Source organism: Clytia hemisphaerica, unplaced genomic scaffold (assembly GCF_902728285.1).
Source record: "Clytia hemisphaerica strain Z4C2 unplaced genomic scaffold, Clytia hemisphaerica genome assembly, whole genome shotgun sequence".
In the NCBI taxonomy this organism is placed as follows: Eukaryota; Metazoa; Cnidaria; class Hydrozoa; order Leptothecata; family Clytiidae; genus Clytia; species Clytia hemisphaerica.
In genome coordinates, this window is record NW_027104426.1 from 99,396 (window position 1) to 117,996 (window position 18,601).

The window sequence follows — 18,601 nt, forward strand, 5'->3', positions numbered from 1 at the left end:
AACTTTCTAGAAATCGCATCGTAAGACAACGTCAATCGCCCAAGCGTGGGGGTTTATTGGAGTGACCTAATTATTTTCATTTTTTCATCTTCATCTTCGCAACAAATTATTCAATCGGGCTTGTTTTGCTTGATTAACGTGTAGTTTACCATTTTGAACATTCCCTGAAAAAATGAAAGAAAACGAAGCAATCAACGTGGAGAAAACGTAAATAAACAAAGCTGTTGCAAGTTAAGTCCGTGTTGCAAGTTATGGCCGTTTACGGTATACATGTGCAGTAGACTCGTTTTTGGAAATAGCATATTCTACGTTTGGCCCATACATTGCTGAAATTGAGACACAGAGCTTATTCTTTGATTTGTTAACAAATTGTTTGAAGTCATACAGTATCATTTTAAATTCAGACATCACAGACAATAGAGAAAATGAAGAAAACTTATCTATTATTATTCGTCAGCCTGTTTGGGACTTCTTAATTGCAAATTGCACATCTTTTGAAAAACGTGATTGCGAGGCTGAGTTCTCTCAGATTTTTTCAGGAAGTATTGTTCGTAATTTTTCAGAGCAAGAGAAAGCTTTATTTGAGACACCTTACAGAATAGAGGGATCATGCTCTAACTGTATATATATATATAAAATTTACTGTATCCCTATTCCTAGGTTAAACAGAGATAGAGAGATGTGCAAGGAGAGGAAACCTGGGATAAGTCCCTGTTTTCTCAGTCACACATCTCTCCATCAAATTCTAATTCTTGCCCTTAAGGGCAAGAGTGCAAAATTCATCAATAGAAATATCTAAGTTATCTAAGACCTGGTCGAGTAGAGTTCTCACAGGCCTTCCTCTCTTTGTATATTTATCATCGTTAAAAGCCAGCTGCTTGATTGAACGTTCCGCGTTCATTCGAATAACATGTGACATATAGTTCTTTTGTTGATCTCTTATAAAAAATTCTAAGTCACGTGTCTGACAAATTTCGTGCAGATGTTGATTAGATATAATCAAACGATAATCGTTTTCAGTCGGATTTACAAACTTTCGACCATTACGTATCATTCGTCGAAGAAACGAACGATAACTAACATTCAATCTTTCAAATTGATTTTTTGTTAGATTCCAGTTTTGACACGCGTATGTAAGCCGACTTCTCACAAAACTATTGAGGAAGTTGATTCGGGTGCGAAGGTTGATTCGTTGATTTTGAAGGAGATTAGACATTTCGTTGAATTTAGCAGATGCCATTTGAATGCGATTATTGACTTCTGCATTTCCGGTATTAGGCTCGTCATGACTAATTATCGATCCAAGGTATGTGAATTTGGTGACGTTTTTGATTGGTGTCTCGTCGAGTGAAATGATTGTGTTGTGATAGTGTTGTTCAAGAATTTGGTGATTCAGAACCATAGTTTCTGTTTTGAGTTTGTTAACTAATAGCCCAAAACTACCGAAAACTTGGTTTAGAAGTTCAGAACCAGATAAAAGACTTTCTTTGTCAGTAAAGAAAAGTACTAAATCATCCGCATACCCAATCCATGAGAGTTCCGCTTGTCCAGACGTTTGGATGTTTTTATTTCGTATTTGGTACCGCTGTGTTCGGGTGAGACTTTTCAAGTTGATGCGATATTTGTGCTTGAAAAAGTTGATATCATTTGATTTTTCTTTGAAGAGTCTCATGACAAAGTCAATATAGAGATTGAACAAGAAGGGACTTTCTGGTCCTCCTTGTCGAACACCAGATGAGGTTTGAAACGTTTTATTTGCATCTTCGTAAGTTAGACTTGTATTTTGATAAAGTTTTTCAAGAATGTCGAATAGTGGGGTGATTGACGGTTATCGAATCGCAAACGAATCGATTCGAAAAGCCAGTCTCGAGGGATGTGGTCGAATGCTGCCGTCAGGTCGACGAAAAGGAGAAAAAGGGGCTGTCTTTTTCGATCAGTAATCTGTTGGATCCGTTTAATTGTGTATATTCCTTCAGTTGTTCCCCTATCTTTCCGAAAACCATTCTGTTCGTCGCTTAGTTGTAGCTCGTACCAAGGACGAAGTCGATCGAGAATTAAATTGATCAAGAGTTTACAAACGGTTGAGCCAACACTTATCCCACGATACTTTTTGGGGTCTTTTTTGGATCCTTTCTTTTTCCATATGGCTTGCAGACGGGAATTCCCCCATGCAGTCGGGACGTCAAAATTTTCCCAGAGATTTGAAGACATTCTGTGTATCACTTGGAGCATAACTGGATGATCGAGCCGTTTGATTAGAGTAGGGTCAATATCGTTGAAAGCTCTATCGACTTTAAGTTTCGTAATTTGTTGACTTATCTCGTCAGTATCAGGGGGTTCACTTTTGATGTTTGTTGTAGCTGAAATTTGTCGAAGTTGTGTAACATAGTGGGGAAGATCATCATTCGATAGTTCGATTGGCCTGTTTTGTCGTTGGGTAGGGTTGAAGTGAGATTTGAAGTGATTGAGAAGACTTTGGGTTGGACAAGAAGCTTGAATATTTGAAAGAGTGCTACTTTGCTCTTTTGCCCGTTTGAAAAGTTTTTGTAGGTTGCGATTAATTGCTAGCTGGTTCAATTTTTCAGCTTCTGTTTTCAGATACTCATTCTTAAGAAAACGTGCTCGTAATCTGATCTTTTTACGAAGTTTTTGAATATCTGCGGAGTCAATGTTTTTTGTCATCAATTTGTCTTTTTGTTGGTATAGATTATCTAATTTTTCATCGTTGTGCCATGGGTGAATTATACGGTTTTTGGTCAGTTGTGGTGAAGAATTAATTCGTCAATGTAGTATATTTTTGAATTACATTTCAGAATTAAACTTAAATCCTTTAGATGACTTCAATAATTGGCAAAATCTTTTAAACCCAGTTATGATTGATAAATCAATAATGTGCAGTAGTTGTGGGAATATTTCTCACAATACATCGCTAGTGTCATTTGTTGCAACCTTGTAGAATTTGGAGGTGATTGTGATATAGAATTTGGACAGAATTTGGTTTTAAATGATCAAAACTATGTCCTGAGAGGTCTTGTTAGGCATAAAGGGGACCACTTTTCATGTGCTGTATTAGATGATAATAATTGGTTCTATATTGATGCTTTACATGAAAAAACATTTTGTTGCGAAAGCTTGCGTCAACTTTATGAGATTCAAAAAGATGGATGGTTTTTTTGCATTTATATACATAAAGGAAAAAATTTCTGATCAAACTAATTTTGTACATTTTGAGATAGCTAGCACTTTGAGGAAAAGAAAGATTGGCAAAGATGATTTATAAAGGACTATCCATTAAGAAGCAAAAGCAAAAAAATTGAGGAAGATAAAGCTGAGATCAATAAAAGATATTACTTATGCAAAAAATAAGGAACGTATTAATTTGAAAAGGAAGAATTATTACAAAAACAACTGTGAGGATCGGGGTGAGGATAAAAAAATCTATTATGAAAAGACAAAAGACAAGCGTAAGGAATATTTTGCCAAAACAAAAGATTTGCGTAAAGAAAAACAAAAAGAATATTATGAGAAGAATAAAGAGAAAATAAAGGCTCAAAAAGAATGGTGACTTTTTGGGTGATAAATTTCACAAAAAATTAGAAATGACTATTTTTCTATACAGGTACGAGCCGGGAAGTATCTTATCCATTTGGTGGACTAACTTTCTTGGGGTTTTTCTTGTTCCTTATGGTAATAAGAATATTTTAAGCTTCTGGGCCACCTGGATTTCTCACCTGGGTATCCATAATGGCGGATTTTTGGTCATGTGACCCCCGTAGGAAAAACTGAAAATTCTTCCAACCCAAATATAGGCATATCATATATCAATCGATCGGAAATTTGATACTGATTAATTTTGAGATACAAAGTTGGGTCTGAAAACTTTCCTATCTCGAGATATAAATCACTTTCGTTTTCTCAGGTTTGGCTGCAGTTGTAGGCGGGCTTTCATGGAGTGAGGCAATTCTTTTAGTCATATCTCAAGAAATATGCTTTTAAACATATCAAAACTTTATGTGCTCCTAGAAAAGGCATTAAAAATTGTTTGTGAAAATTTTCAAAAACTTTGCATTAAAAATGTGTATTTTACAGACCAGAGTACAATTTTTTTACCGTCGAAAAAAGATCTTTTTCTCTCAAAATTGGTCTTTTTGTCTGAAATGAATTAGTGAAAAGATGCTTAATAAGGTTTAGAGCCACTCGATTCCTCATATTATACTCAGAGAGATACCTGGGGAATATATAAGGGCTAAATGTGTCTGGTCAGCACTTTACAAGCATGTTTTTTTGGTAAGATTTGATCCAAAAAACGGTAAAACTTACAAGCTATTACTCAAATATTTGACAAAGTCTCTCATTGTATCTCGACATTAAACAAAGTTGAACCTTATTCTTTAGTTTGACACATGCAAAGAATCAAGAATACATGTAAATCGCTGTGTGTATTTTACAGACCAGAATTAAGTGCTTCTAGGTGGTTATATTGCCCTAAAATGTTTAAACTTACCACGGAAAAACCCGAGCTGGAGAATTTTACTGAGTAAAATCCGTCAAGATCCTCTAATTCCTATATCTTTATTATTCGTGCATGTAACGAGAAATCTGTGTAGCCTGTCTTTGAGACTTCGGGAAGTGCTTAGAACTTCCAGAACTGCGTAGCTACATAAGCATAAAATTTTGATGAAATTAGTCTGGCTTTAAGACCACTAAGCCATGATAGCTTTGTATGCGCCAGACGTCAGACTTTGAATTATTTTCCTAAAAAAGAACAAAGCCCCAAAGTTTTTATTTCTTGCAAGCTTGCTAGACACTAGCACAGATTTGTCGCACAGTCACTGAACGGCCTGTAGAGTTTCTGTCCACCCTACGACCATCACATGGTATGGGTTGGCCCTAGCAAAGTAGCATTTACTTTTCATTAAGTGAAACACAGCACCGAGTTGGAGTTAGTCCTGATCTCCTAGACGACGGTCAATACTACTACTGCGCCTTCACATGGGATGAATCATAACTGGACGTCTATCTTCCATTGTGTCTTTGAAGCGAGCTTCGTTGCCGCCTGTATTATTAAATTGGTATAAAAAATCCGTTGATATTCCGTCACAATGCTATTTCGTTGAACTACTTAGGTAAAATGATTGATAGATAGCTTGATAGTTTGAAAATCTATATATTAATATGCTAAAACGTGTGTGTTTACAACGTTTTATAAAAAGTTTTCGAAAATCTAACAAAGCTCTACAAAGCCTCCTCTTCATGGCGTTGAACTTTTTTCTCCTTTCTTTTATAAAATCAAAATCTTATCATCAATCAGCAGCTATCTTTCTTCCGTTGGGTTTTTTTAGATGTATAGTGATTTGCTGGATTGGGACACGCAGCGTGCGACGCTGCGCATACGGCTAGTTACTCTCAAGTCACAAAATGATTATTTTCAATATTTTTTAATACGCAGAAATGGAGAATTTCAACTGCGTGTATACTTTTGAATCACTTTTGTCATTCCAATAGCATACCGTAGCGAATCGTATCGAATTCGTAATCGAATTGATTTTTCTGTTTGACCGAAATTCAATCCCGTCAACCTTTGCGTCAATTATGCTTGCACGCAAATTACACTCAATTACAAAGAAAAAGTAATAAATTTCACGACTCTTGAATTAAAACAAAAAAGGATTGTGGGATTGAATTTCGGTCAAATGAGAGGGACAAGCTGGAGTTTTTACAAGCTCATATTTGATTTGGTTGGTCGTTAAGAAAATTTTTCTAAAGAAAGCGTCATCTCTATCACTTTAAATGACCAATTAGTGAAGTATCTTGTAAAAACTCCAAGGCCGTGTTCAGACCTAGGTTTAAAGTAATTATGTCCGCATGCTTCTTTTATATTCCTTTTGTATTCAACTGCACGCTCCTCATTAGTTAAACCAAAGTTTAAAAAGGAATCACCCTCTGGCTTAAAAAAAAAGTTTTTACGATTTCGTGACAGTTTTCTGAATAGACGAAATCAGAATTCGCACGCATTCGCATGCTCCTTTTGTAAATTATGAAAGGAGAACGTGAAATTTATGACTTAGAGACGCTCGGAACGTCTTTAGCAATTCAGGCAGTTAATGGGCTTTTAATGAGAATATCATGGATCGAAGTAGGGAGATTCCCTTACTCCACAACAAAAAAATGAATTTGTCAATGTATTACTCAAACATTAAAAAGGGAATTCCTTTTTCCTCTCTTATGTAATCTATATAAATGATGAAATAGCAATTAAGTCGTTGCATTTCTTAATTCGCATATCAACTTAGTACTACTTAAGCCTTAAACTTAAACTTTCAGGTCTGAACACGACCCAAGGCATCTCAAATGAGAGAAGTAATAGTCTTGACGTTTGCACCACGACGCGCTATTAGTTTTTTTATTGACTTGAAAAAAAAAGTATGCCAAAGTTGTGAGCCTGTGTCATAAGAATATCATAATTTGAATCCTATACTCTCAATCCTATATACTCGATATTATTTCATCGGAGTTTTGAAAAATGACGATGATTTCGCATCTGTTATCTTTGTTATGATATAGATAAAAGACTGGAGAAGAGTAGAACAACATGGACTTTGTGTAAGTTTTGACGTTGTTAGCAAGGTATTCCCAAGGTAGATCATCAAAACCTATTGTTTCATTTTATGTTTTAACGAGGCGGCAACGAAGCTAGCAGTGCTTACAAAGGAGAAGGATGTCCAGTCGTTTATTCATGTTCTGACAAAGCCACAGAGACCAGATTATTCTAAAACTTTAAAACCTCATGAGGGGAAAGGAAAATGGGATCACCATCAGCAAGCCATGTCCAAAACAAATAAGAATTTTAAAATCAAGATTTCTTAATATTATACTTAGATTTTTGTAAGAAAACGGGGATATTTTGGACATGTAGCTTTAAGCATTATTTTATATGGCAATAACTTCTTTAAAGCGCTTTAAGTTAAAATTCCTACAGTCTGACTTCTTCAACTAGCTGAAGGCTTCGTGTTGCATTCATGTAGTTAAAGCGGATATACAATGATGCATTGGATTCATTATACGCCTCTTATAATTGTAACAGTAACCAGAATAGCCCCAAGCAGGTTCACAAATATGGCTCCATCACTAAGCTTCCTACAATGGCCTAGGATTATCGCCTCTCGAAGCCATATTATGCCAACGTTTTTTGGTCCTACAGACAACACAGATTCTAAGCCCTCTAAATCTCGTTTCATGCATGAACAATAAAGATAAAGGAATTGGCGAATTTTGACGGATTAACTCAGTAAATTCTCAAGTTTTGTTGAGATGTTGAGATGCAATGAGAGAATTTTTCATTAATTATTTGGAAATTTCACCGTTTTCGGGATCATGTCTTACCGTAAATCATACTTATAAAGTGCTGACCAGACACACTTAGCCCTTATATATTCCCCAGGTACCTCTCTGAGTATAATATGAAGAATCGAGTGGCTCTAAACCTTATTAAGCATCATTTCACTAATTCATTTCAGACAAAAAGACCAATTTTGAGAGAAAAAGATCTTTTTTCGACGGTAAGAAAATTGTACTCTGGTCTGTAAAATACACATTTTTACTGCAAAATTTTTGAAAATTTGCACAAACAATTTTTAATGCCTTTTCTAGGAGCACATAAAGTTTTGATATGTTTAAAAGCATATTTCTTGAGATATGACTAAAAGAATTGCCTCACTCCATGAAAGCCCGCCTACAACTGCAGCCAAACCTAAGAAAACGAAAGTGATTTATATCTCGAGATAGGAAAGTTTTCAGACCCAACTTTGTATCTCAAAATTAATCAATATCAAATTTCCGATCGATTGATATATGATATGCCTATATTTGGGTTGGAAGAATTTTCAGTTTTTCCTACGGGGGTCACATGACCAAAAATCCGCCATTATGGATACCCAGGTGAGAAATCCAGGTGGCCCAGAAGCTTAAAATATTCTTATTACCATAAGGAACAAGAAAAACCCCAAGAAAGTTAGTCCACCAAATGGATAAGATACTTCCCGGCTCGTACCTGTCTATTCAGTGCAACACTTGTTGATAAAAGTAATTATGAATGCGTACGATGTAAAAGAGATAAAACTCGGCCAAAGAAATTTAGTATTGAAAATGATATGATTCCAAGTAAAGTTCCACTGGAACTGCAAGGTTTAACACAGGTTGAAGAAATGCTTATTGCTAGAGCATTTCCCTGTTATTCAAGTTTATACTAAGCCAAATGGAGGGCAAAAAGCTTATAAAGGACATGTTCTAACTTTACCTCATGATGTTCAGCACATTGCTAGTGTTTTGCCAAGATATCCCAGTGATATACCAGTTATCGTTTTTAAAATTGACGGGAAAGATAACAGATCAAGAGACCTAAGAGTGCGGAGACAAAAAGTTCTTGATGCATTAGTGTGGCTAACCGGAAAGAATAGTATGGGGGAACCAAATAACCCAAGGTACCAAAATGTGACTATTGATAGAAGTAGATTTGATTAATTGCCTGACGATGATTATTTGCAAATGCCAATGAATGTAGACTTCAATCAAGAAGAGGTTGAAGATGATGATTTAGATAATGAGGGAATTCTTCCTGATTTTGGTCCAAATTCTGAGGATAGTGAAGAAAAAGTTTATGATTGCAATACTGAAATGGGGAGTTTTATTCCAATTAAAGTTAAAACTAAGAAAGAAAAAGATATAATTGATGATTCAATTTTGAATCCAGAATCTGTTAAGATAGGCAACGAGCCTTTAAATGAGTTCACTACAGAGTATTTGGCTACTTTAGCTTTTCCAACACTTTTCCCAGATGGTAAAGGAGATCCAACCAATTCAAGCATCAGAAAGTCTATTGCTAAAAGTGATACAGAATCCTTTTCTGAAAAGATTAAACATTTGATAAAATTTGCTGGAATGATAGATGGGAAATGGGTATACAGATTTGCAGCCGGTCCTCGATTTGGGTTTTGAGCTTACAATATGCTTTATCGTAGACGTCTGTTTGGACAAGGAAGTTTTTACTTAAAGCAAAATCCAGGAGAAGCTAATTTGACGATTAATGAATTACAGGATATGGTTAGAGAAGGTAGTCATGCTACAATCATGAAAAAGCTAATGAGATATGCGAAGAATGTAACAGGTACAAATGCGTACTGGAATCATGCTAAAGAAGAATTAAAAGCTACAATTAGTCAGGTTGGTTCTCCAACAATTTTTTGGACTCTGTCATGTGCTGAATTCCATTGGCCAGAATATCATGCATTATTTTCAAATGATAATGATAGCTCAAGTGATACATTGCGAGAAAATATTATTAATAATCCTCATTTGATAGACTGTTTTTTTACTGTCAGAGTTGAAAACTTTGTTAAACTTTGGCTTTATGAGACTTTAGGTGCTGAATGGCACTGGTACAGATTTGAATATGCTGTTATGAGAGGCTCTATCCACTGTCATGGGGTAGCAAAACTTAAAAATGACCCAGGATTGTGCTCTCTTACTCAAAAGGCTTTAGAAGGACATATAGCTGAGAAAGAATTACTAGATTCTGAATTTGAAGATAATGTTAGAGTGGAGCTTGAAACTAAAGTCAATGAAGGAAAAGGAGCAGAAAAGGAAGTTACTGAATATGTTGATTCTATTGTGACAGCGTGTAACCCCTGTACTCCTGAAGAAGGCTGGGTAAAACCGAAAGTGCACCCATGCAAAAAAAAAGTTGAAGACATTAATGAAAATGAGCTTGACGATGATTATGCAAATTTAGTAAATAGTGTTCAGAGGCATACTAAGTGCAGTACAGCCTATTGCTTACGTAAAAAGAATGATGATGAACAATATTGTAGATTCAATTTTCCTTTTGAGGATTGCAATGAAACTTATATTGAATTTGAGGAATTGAATTCAAAGAAATATGGTAAGCAGTACAGACCAAAAATTGTATTGAAAAGAAACGACTCAAGAGTAAACAGGCATCAGAGATTGCAATTGCAATCATGGAGATAGGGTAGATCGTCAACTACCATTTTTAGCATGATGTCAGAAAATTCAAAGTGTAATATTTTTTTGTGAAAATTTAATCTATTGTAAGACATTTTGCGCAATTTTTAACCTCCTAGGTCAAAAATCCAGCATTCCCCAGGGGGGTCTTTGATTCGCACTAAAGCGAAAAATGAGTAAAATGGCATTTTTTGCCCATTTTAAGACTATGAAAGCCCAGTAAAGGGTCAAAATGGTTTCTAAATGGTTTCTTGTACTAATATTCAACATAAAAAGACAAAATAACCCCAGCGAGATCGCTCGTTGTTTCAATTTCAAGCTAAAAAAGTTGATTTTCTCTGATTCTGGGTAGCAAAAGACATGAAAGCAGCATTTTTGAGGACCCACAACTTTTAAACTTTTTAAGGTACACACTTGAAATTTTCAGTAATTTAACAATTCAGAGAAAGCTCCAAGAAAATGCTAAATGCTAAATGCCAATATTTCAAGCTAAAACTTGGTTTTCTCAGGCTAAAATCTCAAAAATGGTTTCAAATGGTGTCCTGAAATCTTTTGGTGTTGAAAGTATTCTGAAAATACTCTGGGAGAAACAAAATGGTTTGGGTCAGAAATTCGCCCAAGTCTGCCATTATGGTATTGCATTTCCCACTAAAACACGATATTTAGAGTTAAAGTCTGATTTTCTCAGGCTAAAATCTCAAAAATGGTTTCAAATGGTGTCCTGAAATCTTTTGGTGTTGAAAGTATTCTGAAAATACTCTGGGAGAATCAAAATGGTTTGGGTCAGAAATTTGCCAAGTCTGCCATTATGGTATTGCATTTCCCACTAAAACACGATATTTAGAGTTAAAGTCTGATTTTCTCAGGCTAAAATCTCAAAAATGGTTTCAAATAGGGTCCTAAAATTTTTTGGTGTTGAAAGTATTCTGGATATACTCTGGGAGAACCAATATGGTTTGGGTTTGAAATTTGCCTAAGTCTGCCAATATGGTATTGCATTTCCTACTAAAACGTGATATTTAGAGTTAAAGTCTAATTTTCTCAGGCTTAAATCTCAAAAATGGTTTCAAATAGGGTCCTGAAATCTTTTGGTGTTGAAAGTATTCTGGGAACAATCAAGGAAAATCATGCCATTTTTACTCATTTTTCGCTTTAGTGCGAATCAAAGACCCCCCTGGGGAATGCTCGATTTTTGACCTAGGAGGTTAAAAATTGCGCAAAATGTCTTACAATAGATTAAATTTTCACAAAAAAATATTACACTTTGAATTTTTTGACTTTGCCATTTGACGATCTACCCTAATGGAGAGCTAATTGCGATATACAACCAATTATTGATTACAATGCATGTTTAGAATATCTTGCTAAGTATGCCTCAAAGGCAGAAAAAATATCAGATGTTGCTCGAGACGCTTTTGTTTCTGTTGCTGAAAATTTAAAAGGAACTGAACAAATGAGATGTGTTATTCAGAAATTAATGATTAGAGCTGTCGGGGAAAGAGATTTTAGTATACAAGAGGTAATGCACCATATATTATCATTAAAACTGGTCAGTTCATCTTTTCAAGTTGTTAATGTTTCGGTTGACGGATCTCGAAAGGTTGAAATCAATAATGAGGATGTCCCTTACTGAAGCTTCAACTGTTGATAATTATGCTAACAGAGCTAACCTTGAAGGATGTGATGCATTCGTTTTAGATAGCAATTTTATGCAATTTGTTTCAAACTATTCAGTGCAAAAAGATGTTTTGAAAAAACGTAAGAAGCCAGTTATTGTTAGAGCCTTCCCAACACCATCATTTGATCCAAAAGGGCCTCATTTTGATGTATTTTGCAAATACCAACTGCTAAAATACAAACCATGGAGGACCAGGATTAGTGATGCTTGGGATGGTTTAAATGAGGATGATACTGATATGTTTTGCCAAAAATGGAATGAGTTTTTGCAAACTGATTTAGGTCAAAGTGTTGTCCCTAATTGGAGAAGAGAATTTAATAATGCTGAATTATATTTTGAAAGGTCAGAAACTGATGAATTTGAAGAGAATGTTGAAGGGGAACGTGAAGAATGGATGCACTTAGCTGATTTATGTGCGAATAACAATGAAACTAATCGAGATGAGCCATCTCATAACGATTTAGAATATTGGCAGTCTTGTAGAAATAATTACACTGAAGACCAGATTGGAAATATGGTTTCTTGGCTTGACAAAAGAAAAGCCAAAATGTCTGAGAACCCAGTTGAACAAGTGTTTGAACTAAAAGTAGACTCCCTTAATGAGTCCCAAAGAAAAGCATTTGATATATTATTATATCATGATATGAATCAGAGAGATCAGCTATTCATGATGATTACCGGGTTAGCAGGGAGTGGAAAAAGTTACTTAATTAATAACATTAGAGCTTTACTGAAGGAGAAATGTATTGTATCAGCCTACTTTGGAATAGCTGCATTTAATATTAATGGTAAGACTTTGCATTCTTTATTGAATCTTCCAATAAGAGGAAAAAACCGAAACGATTCGAAGGTTCTTACGCCTACAAGAAAGACTCAGTGGAGTTAAATATATGATTATTGATGAGTATTCTGTTGTTGGTCAAAATATGCTAGGATGGATAGATAAACGGTGTAGACAAGGAACAGGTGAATCAGACAAAGCTTTTGGTGGAATATCTATAATCTTGGTAGGAGATATTGCTCAATTACCCCCTGTTGGAGATGAAATATTGTATCATAGGAAACCTAGAAGTGAAATTGGTACAATGGGTTTTTGCATGTTATTGAGATTAAGAAACGGTGATTCAACTGAGGAAGATTGGTTGATGTTCTTATCTAGGACACCTGCCAATTTGACTGACAATTTAAATTTAAAAGACTTTGTGAAATTATCTTTTTCAAATGAGAAAGTTGCTTCCGATAACCATGAAGCATTGATGAGCTTAAATGTCCCAGTGGCACAAATTAATGCAAGACACAGTAATAAAGAATCAGCTAAACTTTCTTCAGACGACATGGGTGGATTAGAACCTAAGGTTTTTTTAAGCATCGGTGCAAGAGTAATGTTGACTAGAAACCTTTGGACAGACCAAGGACTTTGTAATGGGTCAATGGGAATAGTTAAAGATATTATTTATCAAGAAGGAGATTCTCCTCCAAATCTACCTATAGCTGTTATTGTTCAATTTGACTCTTTTTATAAAGGACCAAGTGTATGCGAAGACCAGCCTCGCTGTGTTCCGATTATTCCTTTAACAAATTCTTCAGACCTTCGCGGTACATCGCATGAGCGACAACAACTACCTTTGAGATTGTCTTGGGCAATAACTATTCACAAGTCTCAAGGATTAACTTTGAATAAAGCATGGATTGATTTAGGAAATGGAGCCAATGACATTAGAGCGATTACAAGATATTAAGAAAAGGAAAAATTTTAAATTTAGAGAATTAGAAGAACAAAATATTAACAACGGTTTGACACTAAAGTGACAAAAAAAGATAACATAACCCCCGTTTTTAGTAATAAGTTGGAGATTTGATATTTCACAGAAAAGTGCTACCAAGGGGTATTTCGGGTCCCATATCTTCCGAAGGACTTTTCAGTTTGCCTTGAAATTTAACAAACTTCTTAACCTAAGGTCGACCTATCACTGGTGTAAAAATGAATGTTATAGCATAAGTAGAAAAAAAGCTCAATTTTTGCAATCGCAAATTTAACCGCTAAAAATTGCGAATTTTTCAACCAAAAATACATTCAAATATAGCGCTTTTGATTCTCTAAAACAACCTAAAAAAAATTCCATAATTATATTTGACTATCAAAAGTTACAGGCATTCTTGTTCCCACTGCCAATTATATCTGGACAGACTTTAGAAACTGAGACAAGATTGATTTGATAAGGGTGTATATTGATGAGAACTAAACGTTTTCAATGACTGGGTTGGGGGGAATGCATTTGTAAATAATGATTTTTTCTATTTAAAGCTTGATATCAAATGAATGTCACAAACACAATTCAATGATGTTTCTGCATGACTCTCCCTAAAGGTAAGAGTTGTATTTTTAGTTGCTGTAAGTAGTTAAGATACATACAGTGGGACTTTTCGTTTTCATTTATTTCTTTAAATTTTCTTGTCAAAATAGCTTTCCCGAAACCTATTACGTAATCGTTCTTTAATAAAAAATGTCTTGACATTTTCAGGGATGTTTTTTTAGAATAAAACAAATTAAAATGACGTGTTTGATTGCTCAAAATTCACACTATGCAGAAAGTAAATGTTTTAGGATTTAAAAAAAGGTCTATTCGTTCACATATTAATGTTAATTATCTGACCTGTGGGAAATGATTGATAAAATTGCTCGAAATGAACACAGTAAAAGTATCATGAGTAGTATGCCAAAATGATGATCCTGTTTTACATACCTAATGGGGATCAAAGGATAAGGCTGAATTAGATTTACTTAGTCTGTTGTTCGAAATGAAGATCCTGTTTTGCCTAGCATGGATCTGAGTGGGAATAAATGGAGACAAGATAATTGAATGAAGCCGAAATTTATTAAATGAAATAACATGAAAATCGATGAATTGCTTTGGGGTAACATTGGGGATGTGCTGTGTACCTTAATTCTGATCAAACAAGTGAGCCATGATATCCTGTGCACTGTATGGACTGAGCAGTCAGGACAATGACACTAGGAATGTAAGGAGGCTCTAAGGTTACCGAAGGTAAGCCAACACACCCAAAGCCACCCCAAATGCAAAAAAAAACAAAAAAACATAGCATACACGATAGATAAAACAAAACTTGAACACAGTGCATGGCTCTGAATAGAGTTCTAGGTCCCCCCACTTTCAGTAAGGTTCAGGTCCCAGTTGAAATCTAAAGGCCCAGGCCCCCGCAAAAAGTACCACACCCTCTGGCACGCAGATAAAGAAAGAAACAGTAAAATACTTAAAACCAGAACATTAAAACCAAAAAAAAAAAAAAATATTTTTACAAATTTCTTAATTATTGTAATCAGCCCCCAGAACTTTAGTGCACCCCCCACTTTTTACGGTGGGAAGTTGGGTAAAAACTGTAAGAAGGACCAGGCATACTTGATACTCTAGTACATAATTCTCACCTTTCATATATTTTGTCTACCCTTCACATTCTTATGCTTAACATTCTATTGTTCTTAAACAATAGAGTCATTATTTAGGTACCAAAAACTGAGCTTCCCTATACTTTAAACGTGGTTCCAGAAAAAATAAAAACAAAAACATGTGATTCGAAGACTGCTACTAGAGGGGCAGATTTGAAACATTGCCTTGTTAGCAAGTGAAAATCTAGAGTGGTGTTAAAATAATCCAAGATAATGTGAAGGTGTTGAATGTGACATGGAACCTGGGTAGAGTTTGAAGATATTAAATCCAATAAGTGAAAAAAATAACCCAGCATGTTTGGTAAAGAACTCCAGAGAATATAAATATAATATAAACTTGATAGACTTGAAGGATAGCTTGCAATTGGCTAAGAAAACAGATGAAAACGTGAAGGGGAGTAACTGTTAGATTCTTGTCCCTGAAAAGGAACCAAATCCAAAAGACACGTTGGTAGACAAAGCTAGGATAGTGAACACATAATTAATAGGACTTAGCTTAAGGAATTCCCATTCTAAGAGCAGAGGAAGGTAAGCCCCATGGTAAGATCTTCTAAACACCTTGATAAATAAGATGAGAGATATGAAGATGATGGAGAAGCTTGGCTACAGAAGTATGATGGGCAACAAAGAAAATTCTACGAAGTTGATAACCTGCAAGCAAAGGAATGAGAGCCTATTAGGGAAGAAAGGAGATTGTGCTTGGTTCATTTCTTCCGAACTAACTGAGATTTAACAGTATTGGAAAGACAAAATTATTATCTGTAAGTAGTCTGTTTAGAAGGAAACTAATTCTATGCACTACATAACAAAATGTATACAGCTTCAAGCCAATAATTTCTCAATACAAAATATAATTTGTGTTTTTATTGTTTACTTTGTATTCGGAGGTTCATATTTGCTTTTAAAAAGAGACTGTGTATGGTTACGTTGACCAAAATTGCCAGCCCCCTTTATTATTTGAACCCCTTATTTTCACATCCCCTCTAATTGTTAGGATAATCTTGGTAACCCCTTACAAAGACCCCCAAATTTTGGGATATCCCCTATTATATTAAAATATGCATCTCATTTTGAACTTTGTGCATTATTTGTGCTAGGAGCTAGACTCTTGCCCCTGAGGGCAGGAGGGAGAGGAGTGGTTGCTGAAAAGTTAAACTCTTGTGTTCACTTATTTCCCTATATTATACATATCCCCCTTCTGTAATGAAATATCTAGAAAATCTGTTTTATAGGTAACTTACTACTTAAGTGATGTATTTCATGTAGCAGGAATGGGCCTTCAGGCCTGATGTTGCTTAGGTAGTTATCAAAGAGTACATATGTATAGTCACAAGCCAACGATTCCACGATAATATTGCAATATATTCAACAATATAATAATAAACACATATATAATAGTATGTGTTTTAACATGATACACGTGTTTGGGTGGTATATACTTATTTATACTTATAAAAGCAGACTGACCATATTTGTATGTGATTAAGTTGATCAAAGTTCCAAAACCTCTCCTTAATAGACCTCCTAGTTTTCCAGCTAACTTAGATGTCCCCTTACAAAGGCCTTCTTTAAATTTAACTTATGGCATCCTCCGTAATAATAGGCAGGGGTGTGAAAGTATATTCTGGGGTCACAAATCATTTAAAGTTAGGTTCCTTACATACAGAATGAAATATGACCCTCGGTTGAGCTCAATGTAACTTTTGTAGCAAGTTGTGTAGGTAAGCAAGAGACTGAGACAAGACAGGGCTTTATCGTAAGTATACCAGGCTGAGAAAATGTATATTGCTAACATTAGGATTAACTGTAAAAATAGCACAGCAGATTAAGCCATAAAAAAAAAACTGTAACGGTTGAGTGAAAAGGGGTCCAAGCTAAAGACAAAGTAAGAAAATCTCAACTTCTTAAATGCCTTGTCCTTTATGAGTAGTTCTCTTTTGGTCGAGGTTATTGCTGACCCAGAAAATACTATTCCCATAGAAAAAATTTGGCAACTATTGGTGTTGGTAGCTCACCCAAACATTTGAGGAGGTAAAGAATCCAAGTTTACAAACTCACCACGTCTGATGCAGTTGATAACATTGGCTGGAACTTGAGATGATTGTAACTTTGCGAGTTCTAAGAGCGGCCATATTGATCGTCTTGTTGATATTGAAGTTAAAAGAAATATACCGGTGCCGATGGTTTGTTATGATTTTGTCGAATAGAAAATGGCAGATCAGGTTGTGTTGCTGTCAGTTCATTGTTTCTTCGATTTTTTAGAACTACAACAGATGTTTGTTGATCCATAGTAAGATGATCTAAAGTTTTGTTTTTTATTCAATTTCATATCAACATGGTGTAAAATTATTTTAAGTTATTTGGCAGAGGTGGAGAATACAAGTGGAGTCTATTTGTAGGATCTACGCTGGCCATGGTTCCAGAGATAATTGCCGTCAGCCGATCATTGAGAAATAACATGGCGGAAAAGTATTGGCGGGAATATTGACCCGTTAAAGTCGGATGCTAGTCATGGGAATCTGTGTGCGGGAGAAGCAGGTTCGATAATTAACCTAAGCTAATAAATTAGCTCCAATTATGATTTTCAAGCATATTCATTAAAACGAAAAAAGACTCCAATTATCAACCTTCGTATCTGTATTTCACAAATCGACATTCACTGGCATGCTCTAACCTTATTGTCCCGTCAATTCAATGCTATTCATTCCTGTTCATTCAGCCATTTTCCATGATGTTCCTGGTGTATGTATCAAGCATTGAGTTTCAAGCCCGAAGGGCTAGAGTTCAATCTCTAACCTTTCTCAGGCAAGAAAAATTGAAGCCTTAAAATATACGCCGTATTTTTGATGACGGATTGAATCTAGCAATTCCTTTGTTTTCGAGTGATATATTTTTCAAAATTAAGCGGTAAATTTTAGTTTCAATCTGTCATTTGTGTAAAAACCAGGCGGGTCGCTCAAGGCGGCGCAACTTTGGTAGGATTTGCTGGCTTCAAATCCTACCACAGAGATTGACTTCTAGCCCTTCGGGCTTATACTTCATTGGTATCAAGTCAGAGCAATTTTTGAAATTAATACGTGATTACTGGATTTCAGTAAATCGAACGTGTTCCAAATAATTTACATTCAACTAATAAACAAGTTTGTAATGGTAGTGAATTCGGAACTACAAATTGGTGATACAATGGTGCTTATTTTCCAGTATTTACAGTAGGCTGATGTTCTTGGTCGTTTAGAAGTTTTAAAAGCCACACCAAACAACGTGGTCATTGGAAATTGAGTTGTGTTGACATATAAATATTCTAAAAGCAGGAAGCATATATTTATAACATTGTTTGTATTTTAAAGGATATTATTGCCGACCCAAAAAAATATCAGCGTTTTGATTGGTCGAGAGCATCGAGATATTTGCGATATTTCATATTTCTTTAGTCTGGA

General features: G+C 35.2%; 1 long non-coding RNA gene and 1 pseudogene across 1 annotated transcript in view; both read left to right on the plus strand.

Moving 5' to 3' along the window:
• LOC136820461 (uncharacterized) overlaps nucleotides 1-18,601 on the plus strand; it is a 46,609-nt gene that overhangs the window by 6,652 nt on the left and 21,356 nt on the right. The window contains exon 2 of the long non-coding RNA XR_010848589.1: nucleotides 14,004-14,066. This is a non-coding gene — a long non-coding RNA (uncharacterized lncRNA). The remainder of the gene's footprint in view (nucleotides 1-14,003; nucleotides 14,067-18,601) is intronic.
• Nucleotides 9,057-13,470, plus strand: LOC136820470 (uncharacterized; annotated as a pseudogene).